The sequence below is a fragment of the Triticum urartu genome, chromosome 7, assembly GCF_003073215.2.
Source record: "Triticum urartu cultivar G1812 chromosome 7, Tu2.1, whole genome shotgun sequence".
In the NCBI taxonomy this organism is placed as follows: domain Eukaryota; kingdom Viridiplantae; phylum Streptophyta; class Magnoliopsida; order Poales; family Poaceae; genus Triticum; species Triticum urartu.
Genome location: NC_053028.1, coordinates 64,780,965 through 64,801,039, shown reverse-complemented (window position 1 = coordinate 64,801,039; position 20,075 = coordinate 64,780,965). Strand labels below are relative to the sequence as shown.

The 20,075-nt window shown below is 45.5% G+C and overlaps 1 pseudogene; it reads right to left on the bottom strand.

Moving 5' to 3' along the window:
* Positions 1–16,409: 16,409 nt before the first annotated feature.
* LOC125524332 lies at positions 16,410–18,096 on the bottom strand (annotated as a pseudogene).
* Between the last annotated feature and the right edge of the window lie 1,979 nt (positions 18,097–20,075).

Below are 20,075 nucleotides of genomic sequence, written 5' to 3'. Positions count from 1 at the left end.
GATGACTGAAGCACGAACTCTGCATTTTGTACTCAAAGCGAACTGAAAGGAAGCCACGGGAAATTGGTAATACAAACTTATTATAAACAGATCTGGAGCATGTATATTAGCACACAGACTAACTAAAATTATTTTGCATCTTCTTGGAGAAAATTTTGCCATGCATAATCAGCATAAATTAAGCTACAATATTGTACGTTGGCAACACACAGCCACATGTACCTTGGATCTTCTCTGAACTTTTCAAGCTAGCCCACCTACAGCTCAGGAATTAATTAGGACGGACGCCGCCTACACGACGCACACATCCTCTCTGCCACGACCATGGTCGCCGTCTGCCTCCATCAAATTTGTCGTATTCTCCATCAAATTTGTCGTATTCGTCATGTCCCCAGCCTTGCTGATGCGATGAAGCGGTGCAGCCCGTGCATGCACGCATGCTGGGCACGAACTGCACCTCCTTCTTGATGGAGATGTTGGCAAACACTGTTGAATAAATCTCAGCCCCTGTCGCGTTTTCAGTTATCTCAGTTAGAACTTCGGTTTTTTGTTAGGTTAGGCTCGAACGCCTTCTTTCTGTTAGCTAGTTTAGCTCGCGGGTCTAACAGCCTGAGCGAGTCTCATGCCTCGTCGGTATGCTCGTAGATCATGACGGCAAAAGCCAGGTGCGTGAAGCCATGTTTCCATTCTGTAAGTCTGAATAAATAGAAGAGAAATAGAACAGAAAAGCTCTGAAGTTTGTGCAGCGAAAAATACCCATGTCTTCCTTCTTCCTCGAGCAATCTCTCTTTCGCGTGTGTTTGCTCAAAGGGCACTTCGGCTGCAGACAAACACGTCGGTGAAAACATACATTCACCCCTGGAGGGGGGGGGGGGGGGGGGGGGCTCCAGCCTGTTAAAGCCCCCCAGTAGATTCATCCTGCCTGTGGGATAGACTTATACGGCCACCTTCTGCTTGCGGCCGCCGTCGTCCCATAGCTGGCACTCCCCCGCCGCTGCTGCTAGGAGGAGGGGAGGGAGAGTAGGACTGGGGCGGCGGTGGAATAGATCGAGTGTGGAGGAACGGGTGGGATGGGCTGATTTTTCAGCAGTTCGTTTTGGCATAAAACCGAAGGAAAGATAAAAATAGGAGGTGTGCTATCTCTGGAAACCATCGATCGAGAGATCAGTCATTCGGTGGAAACAAAAGAACGAAACGAAACAAGCGTTGAGCGATTTAAGATAAGGTTAATTAATTTAGATTTGATCTTTAGACATTGTTTGTGATTGATTCTTTCACATAAAGTAAAGACACATAAAGACATTACTAAATAATTTGCCCCAGTATGAAAAGTTCTGACCCGTTCAGTTTCTTCTGTTGTGTGGGAGGGTGACGCGAAACTAAACCGGTGGGGTGAGAGAGGGACGGATAAAAACCAGTCGAAAAAAAACTGAACGAAAGTGGTGGGACGAAAAAAAACCTGAACAAAATCCTACCAACTGCTCCATTAAGAGTAAAGATTCTTTCACATAAAGACATTACTAAATAATTTGTGTCAACATGGAAAGTTCTGATCCATTCAATTTTTTTCGTTGTGTGAGAGGGTGACGCGAAACTAAACCGGTGGGATAAGAAAGGGATGAAAAAAACAGTCGAAAAAAATCCGAACGAAAGTGATGGGACGAAAAAAAATCTGGAGGCAATCCTACCGGCTGCTCCATTTAAAATAGAGATTAGGAGTAGAGATTATCTTGCCCAAGCAACTGTTGCACTTGAATCCCGACCCGAAAAGTCACCATGAGCAAACGCGAGAAAACAGATAGCCCCCGTTAGTTGGGTGGTACATACAAGACCTCTTGTCCCTCTTCAATATCTATTGTTCTAATGTCCCCTTAACAATCTGGATGAGAGTGCTCCTGCAGCGTGATACGAAAAACATGGGCTACACTATTGGGGAACGTGAATAATACTCCGTGGAGTAGTTGAGTGGTCGGCATGCAAGGTTTCAGACTCAGACTTAGTACAACTATGATCGCTCATGTACTATTGTACTATGATTGCTACATGTTCCTCCGTTGATATGAATGTTGTTATGGAAGATTCGGTGTGCAGAGAAACGTTCGTTGAGATTAGGTCCAAGGACAAGGCGCAGTTGACACTTGCACAGTTGGAGGCTTTTCGAAAATATTTAGAAGCACGACTACAATATTACAGAGCACGTCATGTGCCTTGTAATATAAATATCTCGCACCCTTACAGTTGCCTCCTGTTCTCGTGCACGTAATCTACACCACCCAGCAACAACATGAGTTTGCGGTCTCATCGCAAGCACCTCAAATTGATGTACAATCGCACTGCCAATTGTCACCACAACCACACTGGCAGCTGGCTTCCTAAAAAAAGTTGCACCATGGCTTACCACTGCACCTGACATAGTGCCCCAACCTAGTCATATCCACTACTCCTTGCCATTGTTCTACTGATCATCGTGCCTACCATCTTCCTTGCACTGCGTTGTAGAGTTGTGTACCTTGTTGACTATGCTTGCATCCGACCAAGCTCCAACTTAAGATTAACAAAGGTAACCTTCCTCGAGCATGCACATCTCTCGCCTTTGTTCGATAATTCTACCGTCAACTTCATTGCTACTATTCTTGAGCGCTCGGGCTTGAACGATCAGACATGTGCCCCACCTGTACTTCATTATATACAACCATATAGTGGGCTTGATGAAGCATGCGCTCATGTAGAGTTGGCCATCTTCGCCGTCATCGACGGCCTTATGGCTAATACATACATCAACCCCGGCGTGATTGGTGCTCTTATCACGAACCGCAGCTCATTTATCCCGGTACCTTCCATGGCTGACATGATTGTGAACAGATACAAATTGCGAGGTGATCTTCATGTCGTCAACCTCTCTGGGATGGCATGCTCTGCAGCAGTGACCTCAGTAAGGCTCACAAGCAACATGATGCAAGTCATGCCTTGAGGGTCGCATATGTTGGTCGCCTCCACCACTACAGGAAACAACTAATTTGCTGTCAGGAGGCGTCTTTACCATCAACTTTTCATCAGGCAGACGGCAAAAAAATTGTTTGCCGTCATCAGCAGACGACAAAGAAAAACTAACAACAAAATAGACTTTGCCGTCCACGAAAAAAAACACAGACGGCAAAAAATCTTTTTCGTCTGTATTTGTTTTGGCGGACAACAAAAAATCTTAGCTGTCTGTGTTTTATTTTTGCAGCTGGCAAAGTGAGGTCTTAGCCGATCACGCGGATTGATGATGTAGCACCATCACATCACACGGGCACAGCCCACCGGAAAATCTTATACGACCTGGGTCGTACGCTGCCGAACATGAGACCCTGTCTAGCGCCTGACACCTGGAGAAACGAATCTCAAAGCAACATGAATCCCGTTTCCATTCCCGACTTGCAGCCGCCCCGTTTTCCAAATCCCTAATCCCTTTTCCTTCCCCGCCGCCTACGCTCGCTCGCCGCCGCCGCCGCTGTCGCCGCCGCAACTTTTCTGCTCACTCTGTCGCGGAAGTACCCGAGCCCGTCTCCGCTGCTCTCCCACGCCGTCCACAACCATGCTCCTCGACTCCCCGGCAGATCGCCCATGGAGGCGGAACTCTGCTCGCTGCGTCGTTAGCCACTGGTGCTCCTTCCACGGCCATGTTCCTCATCCGCCCCGCTCACGGCACCACCTACTGCTTGACTCCGCCGGCTGTGGCCTGGCAACTCGGCGTTGGAGTTGTTACCTGCTGCTGCTGGCTGCTTCTTGACACATGGTGCTGGACACTGACGAAAATGCAGAGCTTGATGTTCTGTCGACAGTGACGAAAGACGGGCAACATGCATGATGGCAAAAGGAAGATAGAAGAAACAGCAAAACGATTGGCAGATCTCCAGCTCGATTTACTGTTGGGCATGCCTGTGTGGATCATGATTAAGTGCTTTCTACAAATGTATGTGAGATGTTGTTTCAGTCAGCAAAACAACAAAATCAGGAAGTCAAGTCAAGTTGTTTAGGATAGCTGATGTTTTGTTCATTTTTCTTCAGAATATTATTCTGAAGTCAAGTAATATAGGATGGCTGATGAGATCATGGAGCTTTTCTGTATAAATGAATTTATGTACATTATGAATAAAAGTTCCTGGTATTTGCAGATTTATTCTCCTACTTGTTATATTTGCGATCAACTGAACAAAACATCCCAGATTTACAGCTCTAATCAAGCACCAACAATATACAGGGAAAAAAAATTGCCTTTGTTCAGTATTGTACAGCTCAAATCAAGCACCAACAATATACAGAGAAAATTCTTATTGAGTCGGCGGTGCCGCAAGTGCAGGCGCCCACGAGCATGGTCGTGGCCGTTGGGGACTAGCAGTTGGCTAATTCTGACGGGAATGGAGCACCACCAACAAGGAAGTCGAAACTGACGAAAGACGAGCAGCAAGACCACAAAAGGAAGAGAGAAGAACCAACAATTTGCTGTCTGCATGCCTCTGTCGATCAGGATTCGGCTAGATACGCTTTGTCTATTTTTTCAGAATTTTCTCCTCAAGTCAAGATAGGATAGTTTATGCAGATTATGGAGCTTTTTAGTTGTATAAATGAGTCTGATGTACACTGAATAAAAGCTCTTGGTTTTTGAAGCTCTTGTGATATCAATGATGTGCAGTGTGCAGATTCTATATCAGCAAAGAATACAAACTACTAAAATGCATGCCTATATGCTGATTTAACAAGCTGACATGCATATTCATTTATGAAAATAGTGTGCCTATCCTGAAACAGAGAACTTGTGTGTTGTTGCTTTCCAGTATATTGAGAAAAACATTTGTACCTCTTCGGCGCTACAAATTAGATTGTATTCAATACTTTCAGAAAAATAAACGCCACAAATTAGATTGCTACAGAATAAAATGATAACTTCAGATTAATATTGCAACAAGTAAGTACCACCATTTGGCATGAGCAAAACATTCCAGGTTTGCCAAGAGACTATATGTTCACCAATTCAGGTACCAACATTAGCACACATTTATAACATAAAACGACAACTTCAAGTAAATAACACCCTTTAGCTGACATGCCCAGCTAACTAGCATTAGAAACAAGCAGGGCACGACCGAGACGTCTACTGAAACCTTGATGTACTAGCACCCTCGCTGAAGTCTAATTGACGAGGAGTTGGCGGTGTTGTGCCATCTCCATGAGCTTGAAGCAATAATCTTGTAATTCTCCTGGAATAGGTGGAACAAAAGTTAATGGATACTCTCCAAATGCCATGGTCATGGGTGGATGTATAGTACCGGCGCAAGCAAATTCTGAAGGGCCAACTGTAGATGGAACAAACACCGATTCCTTTGCTGGATGATTTGTACCTTTTCCTGCATATTGTGTGTACATATAAGAGATAGAAGGGATACCTTGCTACTTATTCACACATAAGAATTAAATGTACCTTTTTACCCTTTCTTTACTCCCTCTAGCACATCTTTTGATCTTTTTTTCATTGGACCTTTTATTCGTTCAGGACCTCTAAATGACACCGTTGTCTTGGCAACATATTCGGTCATTTCGGATGAACTTTTAGAGTCCTCATCTTCATCCAAATTTAAATTGCTAAGTAATTCATGTGCTTCCAAAGCCAACTTATCAATACCAGCATTGAGATATGTAAGGACCTCCTTTGAAGCTTTACACTTCAATGCAAGTGACATCATTTTTCTAGAAGTATGTGCAAACATTGAATCTAGGCTATCATTGATATCAAGTTTGGATGTGAAAATTTCTTGCTTTGCATGCTTTGTCCATCTATTCATTATGTACTGACTTGGCAGGGTGATGATATTGCAGCAGGTAAAAACCTTATGAATGTGCTTGCATAATATACCTACAATGTTCAACACAATTCCAGAAAGTAATTTCAAAGGCTATCATTTCAAGAAAATGAGGGAGCATGTATTACATACCTACGCAGCCATACAACTTGCATGAACAAGTTATCTCCAAATTAGTTGGGTTCAAACACACTACGGCTTCATCATTCTTGTACTCGAAAGATGCCAACTTGTAAGTGATAATTGTGCCATCAGTGCCTAGCAACACACACGACAAACTGAATTGCTTCTTGAATTCCTCTTCAAACTCAGAATAGAATGTCCTGGTATATGATTCCGCTGCAGTCTTCAACAAAGGTAGGTTCGGTAAGCAGAGTACTGGATTGGTATGGCGTGACTTGTAGTCTTCGTATTTTTCTTTCCGGCAAAGACGAGCAGTGCACTTATCATATGCTTCTATCAACTCTGAAAGGCATAGTCTTTTGCGGAAAGTTTTCTTGAACACATTGTTTTCCTTCACTCCTTTGTGTTGATGTCATGTCCGCATTAAAAGATTCCCTGTGATAAATAGTAGCCCACTTCTCATGCAATTTGTACAGATTGTTTAGCCAAGAATTTCCCTCGATCTGGTACTTAACCAATAGCTCATGCCATCTATTCTCAAAATGTGCCACTGATCTATCTTCATACACACATCTTTTGAATTCTTTAATAAACTTAGGATGATCACTGATTACTTGACTTAGATGTTTAGCGGCATTTTGATACAAATGCCATAAACAAAGACGATGTTGTGTTTCCCGGAAAACCCTTCCAATAGCATTTATAATGGCAGCATATTGATCGGTGAATATTGTCTCAGGCTGCTTACCGGACATAGCTTGTAGGAAAGTTCTAAAAACCCACTCAAATGTATCTGCAGTTTCATCATATAGCAGCACTTAGGGCTGGAATTCGAGCCGAGTCGAGCCAGCTCGGCTCGACTCGCTAGAGCTCGTTTCGTTAACGAGCTAGCTCGACTCGACTCATTATTATAACGAGCTCAAATTCAAGATTGGCTCGACTCGTATAACTTGCGAGCTGGCTCGTTTAGCTTGTTAAGCTCGTTAAAGATATGAACATAAAACCCTCAAATATTATAAAAATGAGTATGTATATATTAAACATATATATCACTAAACAATAGTAATTTCCTTGTAACGCATGAGTCTCCTAGGTGGTTGGGCCTTCAACGGTTAGGCCTTGTGTTGTGCGCCTGGGACATAGGGTGCTGAGTGGCTGACCTTTCTTTATATTGGGAGTGGTTGATCTTTTATACCGAGTCTAACGAGTTAATTACACGAGTACTCGTGAGATTGACTCATTTAACTTGGTCTATAAACGATCTTGAACTAAAGCTCGGCTCGACTCGTTATTCTTCGAGTTCGAGTCGATTCGAGCCGAGTCACGAGCTACTCGTTTAGCTCACGAGCTTCGAGCTTTTTTTCCAGCCCTAGCAGCGCTGCACCAAAAAGAACAGTCTGTTTGTGATGATTAACACCAATAAATGGAGCGAATGGCATTGGAAACTTATTTGTTGAAAATGTGGTGTCAAAGGAAACAACATCTCCAAAGACAGAATAATCCATGATAGCTTGTCCATCAGTCCAAAAGATATTCATTATTGTACCATCATCATCATTTAATTGCATGGCATAGAAAAATGAAGGGTCCTCAGCTTGCTTATTTTTGGATACTCTGTTAATGTTTGTGCATCTTTGGTTTCCAAATACTTCGAGCGCTCACTTCGTAAGTAATTGTTGCAATCCATTTGCAAGAATGACATAGCATCTTTACCATACCAAAGCTCACAGAAATCATATATTTCAGCTTGTTTAATTACGGATGTCCTCATTTGCTTAATCATGTGGCGGTCAGCATCTAAGAGTTGACGCTGCGATCTAAGCATGTGCCTCTTGTCTGGACTTACAAGCTGATGATTGTGCTCAAGGATGACTTTTTGAACACTCCAAATACCCTCCGGATTGATGCTGAATTGAACACGTGCCATGCAATCAGTCGTCGAAATAGCTTGTTCTTTCTTGGGTACATGTGTTGGATGAGTGGCCTTCACACCTGCCTTGCTACAAACTAAATATCTGGCACTTACAGTGTTATCTGCTCTAAGCTTCAGGTGGCACTTTCTAATGCTAAATTCTTTTATTTTAGCATAAGAATTATAGAACTGGTATGCCTCTTCCTCAGATTGAAAGCTCATCCCAACACTTGGAAAATTATTTTCGTCTTGCAAATCCTGATCGTCCCTTGGTGTGCTGCTCGTCCTCGGCGGAATTGTGTTCCTTGGCGATTGCTGCAAGGCTAATGAGATCAACCAAGATGGTTCAGAAAGAAGAAATTTCCTAGGAAGAGGGATGCACTAGTATACTGAACTCACCACGGGTGGAGGAGCTGTGGGCAAAGCAGGTTCCGGTCCAGGGGATGTTGTATATGTTCCACGATCCGGTGCCTCGGTGCCGTCATTGGGCTGCGCCATCACCGACGAGATGGAAGAATGAGATCAATCAAGAATCTTCAGAAAGAAGGAATTTCCTAGGAAGAGGGCACTAGTATACCGAACTCACCATGATTGGAGCTGTGTGCAAAGGATGTTCAGATAGAGGAGTTGCCGTATATGTTCCATGATCCAGTGCCTCACTGCTGTCATCGGGCGGCGCCATCTTCCCACGCCGTCGCCGGCGAGATGAAGGAGATGGAGATGGGTTTTCTGTTTTGGAAGATGAATCAGTTTAGAAGCTGAAAGGACGGACGTGAGACATGGGAAACGAGGTGGGCTAGAGGTCAGGCGAGGAACCATGTGTTGAGATTCGGATGGACAGTTGGCGCACGTGGGAGTGGGTCTCACGATCGGGTCGGTATGACCCGGTCGTATAGGATTTTTTTCCCAGCCCACCCCGAAGACCCCCCTCCCACGTTTTCTCCCTCTAGCCCAACCACTCTCTCTCTCTCGTTATCCAGCCCCATCCCCACTCTCTTTCCTATCTCTCTGTACGACGGACAGAAGACGCCGGCCGCTCGATTTGGCACCGGAGGGAACCGCGAGCTCCTCCGGCCGCGCACCCGAGCTCCCAGCCACCAGCCCCGGCCCTGCGCCCCGACCTCTGCCGGCCCCGATCCCGTCACGCGTGGCCATGGCACAACGGCGGCCCTTTGGACCCCTCGCCGGGCTCGGCCCCTCCACACCTCGCCGGACTCCGCCGCGGTCGCTCCTCGCCGTTCCCCACTGCGGCCTCCCCTCGCCCGACCCCGCCGCGGTCGAGCCTCCCCAGCCTCCCCTTCTTCGCCCCTCGTCGGACTAAGCCGTGGCAGTCACTCACCGAACCATGCTGCGGCCATCCCTCACCGGACCCCACCGTGGCCGCCCCTCGCTGGACCCCGCCGCGGCGGCCCCTCGCCGGACGCCGACGTGACTGAGCCCCCCAGCCTCCTCTCTGCCCTGAGCACCAGAGCTCCTCCGGCAGTGGCAGCAGTTGCCGGAGTTGACAACTCCGGCGACCACCGACGCAGCAGCTGCCCACCTCTCCGCTTCCCTTCTTCCCGAGCTCACCGGAGCAGCTGCCGCTCTACCAACGATTTGACTAACGTCATTTAAAAAAATAAACTTGGACATCTGTAGCTTAGTCTGGATGACGGCAAAGAAAATGTTTTGACTGATGGGAAAGACCGCATTCTTTGCCGTCTGTTATTTTTGCAGCAAATGGCAAATCCACGGTTTGGCTGACGGCAAAATCTTTGCCGTCTGCCCAACAAAAAGCTAACTGCAAAGATTTCTTTGTCGCTTCGGCTTTGCCGACACTCTTTGCCATCAGCCAGATGATGGCAAACTTTTTGCCGTCTGTAGTTGCCAGATGACAAACTTCCTGATTCCTGTAGTGCATAGAGACCATTGGGCCATCTTACTATGCGGGAAATAAGCGATGCATGCAGTTGGTTGATATCATGTTCCGCATAGGTGGTGCTGCAAAGTTGTTGTCCACTTCCAGGTCTAAGGTCTGGTTTTGGCTTGGACATTTCACACGGATGATAACTGTGGCAAACGACATTCCTTACCGGTGTGTTTATCAAGAGGACGATGATAAGCACAACCTAGGGATTGCTTTCTCTAAAGAGCTTATGGATGTCGCTAAGGACGCACAGGAGGCCAATATACTGACAACCAGGCCTCTTGTTCTACTGGCATCAGAGCTTGTCAAGTTTTTGTTCTTATATGTGGCAAAAAGGTGCTCCGTTGGAGGAAGATCAGGCTATACATCCCCAACTTTTGTGTTGCATTTGAGCATTTATGCATCCATGTCGATAGACCTACGGTTATCACCTCAGTACAACATGGTGTTAATCTATCAAACAAGCATGTTGAGGCATCGAAGATGACTCCACGTCAATTTGGAAACCAGTCGACCTCATCGGTGTGGTATGAGTTATCATACATCAAGGCCAAAGGCCGGATGAAAAAAGGCAACATGGTGTGGATGATCAGATTCGTTGCAGGGTACGAGTGCAACACTGTCGAGTGGGTGTGTATACAACCATCTTCACGTATGAATGGATCCTGGGCTAGCTACATCATTGTTACCCGGTGGATGTCTCCAACAATGGTTAAAGTCAGAGGAGTAATTACGTCTACTACTAGATAATCAAATAATAGGGACAACACTATTGGGTGTCCAATACATCTTGTGAGTTTTCCAAAAATATGAAAATTCATTAATATACAAGCGCCTCCATGTCAAAATATAGTGTATTTAAATACTTCATAATGAATGTAAGGCTAATGAATTGATATTTTAGTTAAAAGGTTTCTAAAGATTTGGCCAAAAATTATGAAGTTTGACGTAACGGAAAACTAATATGCAGTATAATATGACATAGAGTAGTATGATACAGTATGAGAATTTAAAAACAAAAGCCTGACCAATTGCGAACCTTACAGAACACAAGAGGTCGTGTATGCAAAAAAAAAAAAGAACTCTCATGTATGTAAAATTGGCAATACTAATAAATATTTTTAGGTAACTACGCTGATAGTACGTAAACTTGTAATGTGGGTTCAGTTTAATACAACTTGCCGAATTCGACAAACATTGCTTGTGTGATAATTTTCGTCCACATCATGCTAACGAGGGCTAATCCCTGCATGAAAACAACTGGCTTTGGAAATTTTTGAAAACTGTTAGACTATTACTTGCCTCTCAAGTTATATAGTCCTAGTCGTATTGTAATAGGTCTAGTTGGCTTGTAAATCTCTTATATATACTGTTGTATGTGGCTGCAATAATCAATCAACAATAGTTCTATTCAATCTTACATGGTATCTTTGGGTTTCTGGTCCTAGGGTATGGCTCCGCCGCCCACCCTACCACCGCTGCCACCGCCCGGCTACTTCGAGCGCCGGGCCGCTACCCTCGCCCGCGCCGCCGCCGCGGCTTCCTTCTCCTCTGCCCTAGTTCTACCACCACCACCACCCATGCCTCCGGTGCTCTCCTTCACAGATATAATCTCCGATATTAATCCCTATATCTTCATTATCCTCGATCTCACGTCCCACAACTATTACCATTGGTGCGACCTCTTCGAAGTTCACCTCGGGCGCTACAATCTTCGCTCCCACGTCGACGCCACTGCCGTGCCGCAATCCCATGATCCCCAATGGGTCAAGGATGACCTCGCTATCATCCAATGGATCTACATGCGCGTCTCCACCGAGATCTTCAATCTCATCTTCCGGGAAGCCGCCACTGCCGCCAGTCTCCGGACGGCCCTTCAGCAGTTGTTCCAAGACAACGTCGATGCTCACACCAATCTACTCCACACCGAGCTCAGGATTACGGTGCAAGGCGACTCCTCCCTCAGTGTCTATTACCAACGCCTCAGGTCCATCGCCGACGAACTACGTGAACTTGGTGATCCCGTTGACGACCGGCAGCTTATCAACATCCTCCTCATCAGGCTCAGCGAACAGTTCGACAAGCAGGCTTCTTTCATACCCATGATGCGGCCCTAGCAAACCTTTGTCGGGGTGCGCTCCATCCTCCAGTGGGCCGGCCGTGCTCAAACCAACAAGGACGCTCGCCCTCAGCTCTTTGCCGCTGTTCCGCACGGTCCGGCACCCGCGGCGCCCCCTTCACCAGCGATGCCTTCTTCCTCGACCGCGCCCGCTCCACCGCAAGGCCGGCGTCCTAGCCCTAATTATCGTGGTAAGAACCCCGTCTACCGACCGCCTACGACGCGCTCGGTGGCCACTCCCTCACCGTCGCCAGCTCCAAGTGCGCCACCAGCAGCTATGCCTTGGCGTCCTCCACATGATCCCTGGACGGGGCTCGTCCAAGCTTGGCCCATGCCATGGTCCTCTCCGGCTCCCCTCGGCTCCCCACCGGCTTACACCGATGCCTGGCAGCCCGCTTTGCGGCCCCATACTGGTACCCCAGGACTCCTCACGCCTCGCCCGCCGACTCGCGCCTACCATGCTCCTCCATCATATGGCGCTCCCTACTACGCTGACGGCGGCCACTACTACACCCCACAGCCGGCCCTGCTGCCATCGCCGTCGTACCAGCCTGCCCTGCTGCCATCGCCGTCGTACCAGCCTGCCCTGCTGCCATCGCCTCCACCGTCGGCTCTACTGCCCTCGCCGCCGTACCAGCCGGCCCTGCTGCCTACACCGACATCTGCTACACCGCCAAGCTAGGACCAAGCCGCCTTCATCCAGGCCATGAACAATTTTGCCTCCCAAGGCAACACAGGTACGGATTGGATTTTCGATTCCGGTGCTTCTAGTCATATGTCTGCATCTAGTACATTTCTCTCCTCTTGCATCCACCAATTTTTAAATCCATCACCCTCAGTGACGGTTCTTCTATACCCATCTATTGTGTTGGTCAGGCTCAACTTCCCTCCACCACCAAAACTCTTCTTCTTCGTGATGTACTTGTTGCTCCTGCCCTTATTAAAAATTTAATCTCTGTTCGTCAATTCACATGTGACAATCTTGTTTCTGTCGAATTTGACCCCTTTGGCTTATCTGTGAAGGATTATCAGACCAAGGTCGAGATCGCGCGGTTCAATAGCTCCGGTGACTTATACTCTTTCAATGGTGTTCCTGCCGTTGCCTCTCCAACCTCCATGATGGCATCTGTTGATCTCTGGCATCGGCGTCTAGGGCATCCCAACCTTGCAGTTTTAGCATCTATTCTTAGTGAATTTACTATACCTTTGTAATAGAGATTCTCACGATTCCTCCGTTTGTGAGTCATGCCAATTAGGCAAGCATGTGTGTCTTCCTTTTAATTCGTCTAGCTCTTCAAGCACTTAGCCCTTTGAATTAATACATTGTGATCTCTGGACATCGCCCATTACTAGTGTCTTTGGTTTTAAATACTATCTTGTTATATTAGATGATTTCACACACTTTGTCTGGACCTTTCCTCTCCGTAACAAATCCGATGTTCACGTTCCCTTTCTCAATTTTCAGCGATACATCTACGTGCACTTCTTTCTCCCTATTCGCTTCACACAATGTGATAATGGTCGTGAATTTGATAATGTTAAAAATTGTACCTTCTTTCTTAACCACGGCATTCTTCTCCATTTTTCTTGTCCCTACACTTCTCCTCAAAACGGCAAAGCTGAACATTCTCTTCGTACTATAAATGATATTATTCGTACCCTTCTTCTTCAATCTTCCATGCCTTCCCAATACTGGGCTGAGGCTCTCGACACCGCTACATATCTTCTTAATATCCGTCCCACCAAAGCCAATCCTAATGTCACCCCCTACTTTTCTCTGTTTCTGTGTCATCCAAACTACTCCGACATTCATGTTTTTGGTTGCCTCTGCTTACCTAACACTTCTGCTACCACCGCTCATAAGCTCTCTCCCCTCTCTCTTCTGTGTGTTCTACTCGGTTTTTCGGATGAACACAAAGGCTATCGCTGCCTTGACTTATACATTGGTCGGGTTCTTGTATCTCGGCATGTCACCTTTGCCGAACATATCTTTCGATTTGCTCAACGTACTTCTCCATCACAACTCACTACTTCCCCACCTAACCATCCTCCTACCCATTTACCTTTTTATGCTCCTCTTCTGGAATCTCAATCTCCAAATACCTCTTCACCACCATCCCAACCTAATGCCCCTACACTGCCGACACCCAATCATAACCCTCCACCTTCACCACCTGCATCATCGCCCATACATACCGATGCGCCACCATCCCCTCTCACACCATCCCCCACACATGTTGATGCACCACCATCCCCTCCCGCACCATCACCCACACATGCTGGTTCATCACCATCCCCTCCATTGTCCACATCATCCGCTGCGCCGGACATCCTTGTTGCTCCTCTTCCCATTCGCGTTGTTCCCACTATTCCCTCAGTCAATGACCACTCTATGCGCACACGTTCCAAATCAGGTTTTCGTCAACCCTTAGATTGTCTTAACCTTCACGCCACCCTGTCCTTGTCCCAAGTTCCCAAATCTTCCAAAACTGCGCTTCTTGATCCTAATTGGGCTGTAGCTATGCAAGGAGAATATTCGGCCCTTACTGAAAATAATACTTGGCAGCTTGTTCCTCGTCCTTCCAATACCAACATTGTCTCCGGTAAGTGGGTGTTTCGTCAGAAGTTTCACTCCGATGGTACTCTCTCTCGCTACAAAGCATGTTGGGTATGTCGCGGCTATTCCCAACAACATGGTATTGATTACAATGAAACTTTCTCTCCTGTTGTTAAGCCTAGTACCATACGCACTGTTCTCAGCCTTGTTGTCTCCTCCACCTGGCCTATTCACCAATTAGACGTAAAAAATGCCTTCCTTCATGGTTCTCTCCAAGAGACCGTCTACTATCAGCAACCTCTTGGTTTTGAAGACCTTATTATCCAAACCATGGTTGTCTTCTTCAAAAATCTCTCTATGGTCTCAAACAAGCTCCACGTGCATGGTTTCAACGCTTCTCCTCCTTTATTCAAACCATAGGTTTTGTTTCCTCTCTTTCTGACGCTTCTCTCTTTGTCTATCATCATAATTCTGACATCGCATACTTACTTCTTTACGTTGACGATATCATTCTCACTGCTTCTTCTCAAACATTTTTGGACCGCATCATTACTCATCTCCGCTCTGAGTTTTCTATGACAGATCTTGGTCTTCTTCATCATTTTTTAGGCATTGCAGTGATTCGTGATTCGTCGGGTCTGTTTCTTTCCCAATGTCAATACATCCTAGATCTTCTCAACCGTGCTGGTATGCTAGACTGTCATCCTTCACATACTCCTGTCGACACTAGTTTCAAACTTTCTGCCAAAGGTGATCCTTTCAATGATCCTACTCTTTATCGTAGTGTTGCTGGTGCCCTTCAGTATCTTACCATTACTCGTCCTGAAATTTCTTTTGCTGTCCAACAAGCTTGTCTCTATATGCATGATCCTCGCATACATCACTATAATCATATCAAGCGCATCCTTAGGTATCTCAAAGGTACTCTCGACCATGGTCTCCACATAAACAATTCTTCCCCTACCTCTCTCACCGCGTATTCTGATGCAGACTGGGCTGGTTGTCCCGACACTCGATGATCTACGTCTGGTTTCTGTGTTCTTCTTGGTGACAATTTGATTTCTTGGTCCTCCAAAAGGCAGGTAACCGTCTCCCGCTCGTCTGCTGAAGCTGAATATCGTGCGGTTGCACATGATGTGGCTGATACGGTCTGGCTTCGTCAGTTGCTCTCGGAGTTGCATCAACCGCTTGCACATGCTACCATTGTTTATTGTGATAACATCTCAGCTGTTTACATGTCCGGGAGTCCTGTTCAACATCCCGGACTAAACATATTGAGATTGATATCCATTTTGTTCACGAGAAGGTGGCTCTTGGACAAGTTCGGGTGCTGCATGTTCCTTCTACGGCTCAATTTGCTGATATTTTTACCAAGGGACTACCATCAACATCATTTTGTAATATTCGATCCAGTCTCAACGTTGTCGAGCCCCCTGTTGATACTACAGGGGGATGTTAGACTATTACTTGCCTCTCAAGTTATCTAGTCCTAGTCATATTGTAATAGGTCTAGTTGGCTTGTAAATCTCTTATATATACTGTTGTATGCGGCTGCAATAATCAATCAACAATAGTTCTATTCAATCTTACAAAAACGACTAGCTTCGGAAATTTTCAACCCTAAGCATCTTCGCCCTTCTCTACTTGTCACGAGAAACTGGAAGCATCGCCCATCAAGGGGTATAACCGAGAGAGAACGTGGATAGCAGACCCAACTGTATGGGCAACGTATCCCATGATGAGTGGATCAGAAATTCAGTAGATGAATCATGGTTGCATAGATGAGCATTTTACGAGTTGACAAATGAAACTGTAGTTGTTCGGTTGCTGGCTGGTGATTGTTTTTTGCTCCGATTATTAGCATCAACCATCTAACGCTGGCTCGCAGACACTGTAATGCAATGACGCATGTAGTACCAGGCAAAGCACGTCAATAAAAATGCAATCATCTCCAATAAAGCAGCAGCAGAATCCACAAGTTACCATGACCAGGCAAATGTACATTACTCAGCAAAAGAGCGGCTGAATTTTATACGACCAGATGTCAAACATTAAAAAGAAAACATAGTAAATCATTTTTCCCCTTCAACACGTCACATACAGACAAACCCAAGCTAAAATTATTCACTGCATATATCATGTGGTACACCAAGCAGATAACTGAAAGCCCACAGGAGCAAACTTAGTCCTTAGATGACCAAAATAACAGCATATTCTACACCTCCTTAGGAACATCTATCGGGTAGCGATTGATGCAATCTTGCCATGCCTTATCAGCACTTTTTGCTGGCTGGGTGCACTTTAACACTGCACTATTACACTTGTATCCAGAGCCAAATCCAATCATCCAAACTCGGTCCCCTTTCCTCATTCGGCCCTTGGCCTCACTGTACGCCAGCTCGTACCATACCGAGCTACTTGATGTGTTCCCAAACTTGTGAAGTGTCATCCTTGATGGCTCAACATGCTCATCAAGCAGGCCGAGGCTACGCTGCACAGCATCGATTACCGCTCGACCACCTGCATGTACGCACATATGCTCGAAAGCTTTGCGGAAATCAGGCACATATGGCTTCATGGTTCCACTTAGCACCTTTCGTGAGATGAACGAGAGCAAAAATGCAATCTTGACTGACAATGGGAGAATAAGCGGTCCAACCGTGGTGATGTTAGCCCCGAGAGCCTTGCCAGCGACATCCACAAGGTCCTTGGATAAATTGAGACCAAGAATTCCCTCGTCATCTTCCTCATAAGATACACATCGGTATGCACTGTCCTGGGAGCTGGTACAATTCCGAACTACGTTCGCCACCTCAAAACGAGCTTTGTCACTCGATGTTGAGAGGAGCACCGCCGAGCCACCCATGCGGATCAACATGTTGGTCAGCTGCATTTCGCGCTTCCTCCCAGTGTAGTAGGTCCCAGTCAAGATCTCTGTGGACACAACCAGCGCATGCGCGCTAGAGGGAGAGTTCTGCAGAAGGTCCTTCGCAAGACCCATGGCGATTAGCCCTGCGCTGCAGCCCATCCCAGACAGTTGCACGTTGCAAATATTATCTCGAAGCTTATATCTTCTCATGATCATATCAGCGAGGGACGGAGTTGGGCTGAAGATGCCGCAGTTCACGATGAGTATGGCGATTGCATTAAGGTTGATAGACGTCTTCACGAGAAGGTCATCTATGGTCGTGAAGATGGACAACTCCGCTTCAGCACGGGCTTCACTTAAACAATAATATGGTGGAATATGATGATGGCAAGCCGGGAGGTAGGTCTCATCACCAGGCCTGACCGTTCAGAAATACGGGTCAAGAAGCGCAGATGGCCGCTGTCGTCGCAGGACCGAGAATGGTGAATGTTCTCAATCCATGCGGCCTTGCTGATGCGGTAGTTCGAGTCAGGCCGGAAACACGCATAATCAACAATGTATACTGTGCGTGAACGGCTCATGAGGTACAGGAGTGTGGTCATAGTAGCTATGCACAGAAAAATTAAGAAGAGGCGGATGTTTCCGGAAGCATCATGCCAAATGAAAAATAGATTGTCTTGGAGTAGTACCATGGCGGGGGTGGCGGGGCGGCTATGAAAAGAGTGTGAACGTCTTCACTGCGACCTGGTACTGATACTGGTTAGATGGATCAATAAGAGAGAGTGGAGAGCTTATATTTCGTGTTTAGATTGCTGAGCACATATTTATAAATAAGCAAAAGATTGTGAAAAGTGGGCGTGGATTACAGAGCGGCTAGCATCAATGCTTGCACTGTTCTAACCACAAAGGGAATACCTGCAATATCCATTTATAATTAGGTCCACCCGTTGATTGAGGTTTTTCCTCCATATGGAACATACGACTAGCACTTTAACATGCGGCTATAGTTTTCTGGAAAACGTGCAAGTTACATTTTTTGTACACTAAACTGAGATTGCATTTTCCCCAAATCGATTGATAGATATTAGTAAACCCACTAATTCTTAGTAACTAGCTAGCACAGGAGCCCAAGCACATGCGTTGGCAACGTCTTATTTTGCCACTTCAGTTATTTTTATAAGGCTCCTTTTTATCAGTGATTTGCAATATTTTTGTTGATAGCTTACCAAGTTGACCACTTGGTATAAGGCTTCCACTTTGTTCATACGATATCACTAGCAAAAGTGTCCGTGCATTCCAACAGGTGAAAAAAAAACACGGGCCCCTAATCCAGTAACCCAAGCACATGTGTCAGCAATGTCTTATTTTGCCACTTCAGTTATTTTTATAAGGCCTCATTTTGTTCATAGGATATCACTAGCAAAAGTGTCCGTGCATTCCAATAGGAAAAAAATATACGGGCCCCTAACCCAGTAACCATGACTCAAAACCGTAATAGATCCACATCCTTTATTTTAACATGGCATCATATCTGTGTTGCCGCTTATGCTTCTTCCATCCTCGTCAACGGTGGCCTAAGTGCTCACACAATTACAAGGTGTTTGAATGTGGTCAATCCTACGGCGTCTCTCTTTCTACATAAGATGAGAAATCCCCCCCCCCCCAGCGCGAGGTTTTGCTGAGGCGCGTGCATGCATGATTATATATGATTTCTTTCGTCGCTAATCTGATTTTACCGAGGTGTTCATTTCCAATGCGGAACGGCACCGATATGAAAGAAAGATGGGTCATGTGTTATTGATTAAGGTTGCCCCCTAAATAGCATTTTTCTTCAAATGATCATCATGTAAATAAACATCATATTCAGATTCCGCACATTTTTATAATCAAACTCTATATATAACATGTTAAAATTGAAGTTCGGGTTTAAAAGATATCCATATTTTTCAAAAGACATGGACCTTGGGTTGATTTTAAGAAATAACAGGGGGTATCTACAAAAAGCAAAACATTTTTCTAAACTCACTTAAATCTGGACCCCGGGTTGATTTCAGAAAACAACAAGGTTTTTTTTTTACAAAGAGCACAACGGACGGGCAGGAGTGCTTCTCCCTTTATTAATAGGCATAGATAGGAATAGGAAAGTGTTTGGAACTGAGGTGGCATCTATCTCAATTCTGATAGGCACTAGTAGGAAATCTCTTATAGGTGAAAACTATTAGTGGCACGGCGATAATTTCAAACGCCACTGGTATGTAGTAACTGGGCAAAATACTAGTGGTGTGCGACTTTAAAGAGAACGACACTAATAACATCTTATTAGTGATGTGCCATGTAAAGGGCACACCATTAGTAACTAGACTAATCTGTTCCCATGCTAATACGCATGCCGCCAGTGTAAATTACAATTTGTTGAAAAATATAAAAACTGCAATCTAAGATACCTAAAGACAAATCTGTTACATATATTCACATGTGTTTTGTGTAGTATCATACCATGTAGTCTTTGATATTTTGTGCTAGCATTAATATTATTTTGAATGGGATGAACTACTAAATCAACATTCACATCATGCATATATGATTCCGAACATACAGATTTGCATCCTCGCAAAAAAAGAACATACAGATTTACATGCAATAATGTGAAGAGCTTATATTTCGTGTTTAGATTGCTGCGCACATATTTATAAATAAGCAGACGATTGTGTAAAGTGGGCGTGGATTACAGAGCGGCTAGCATCAATGC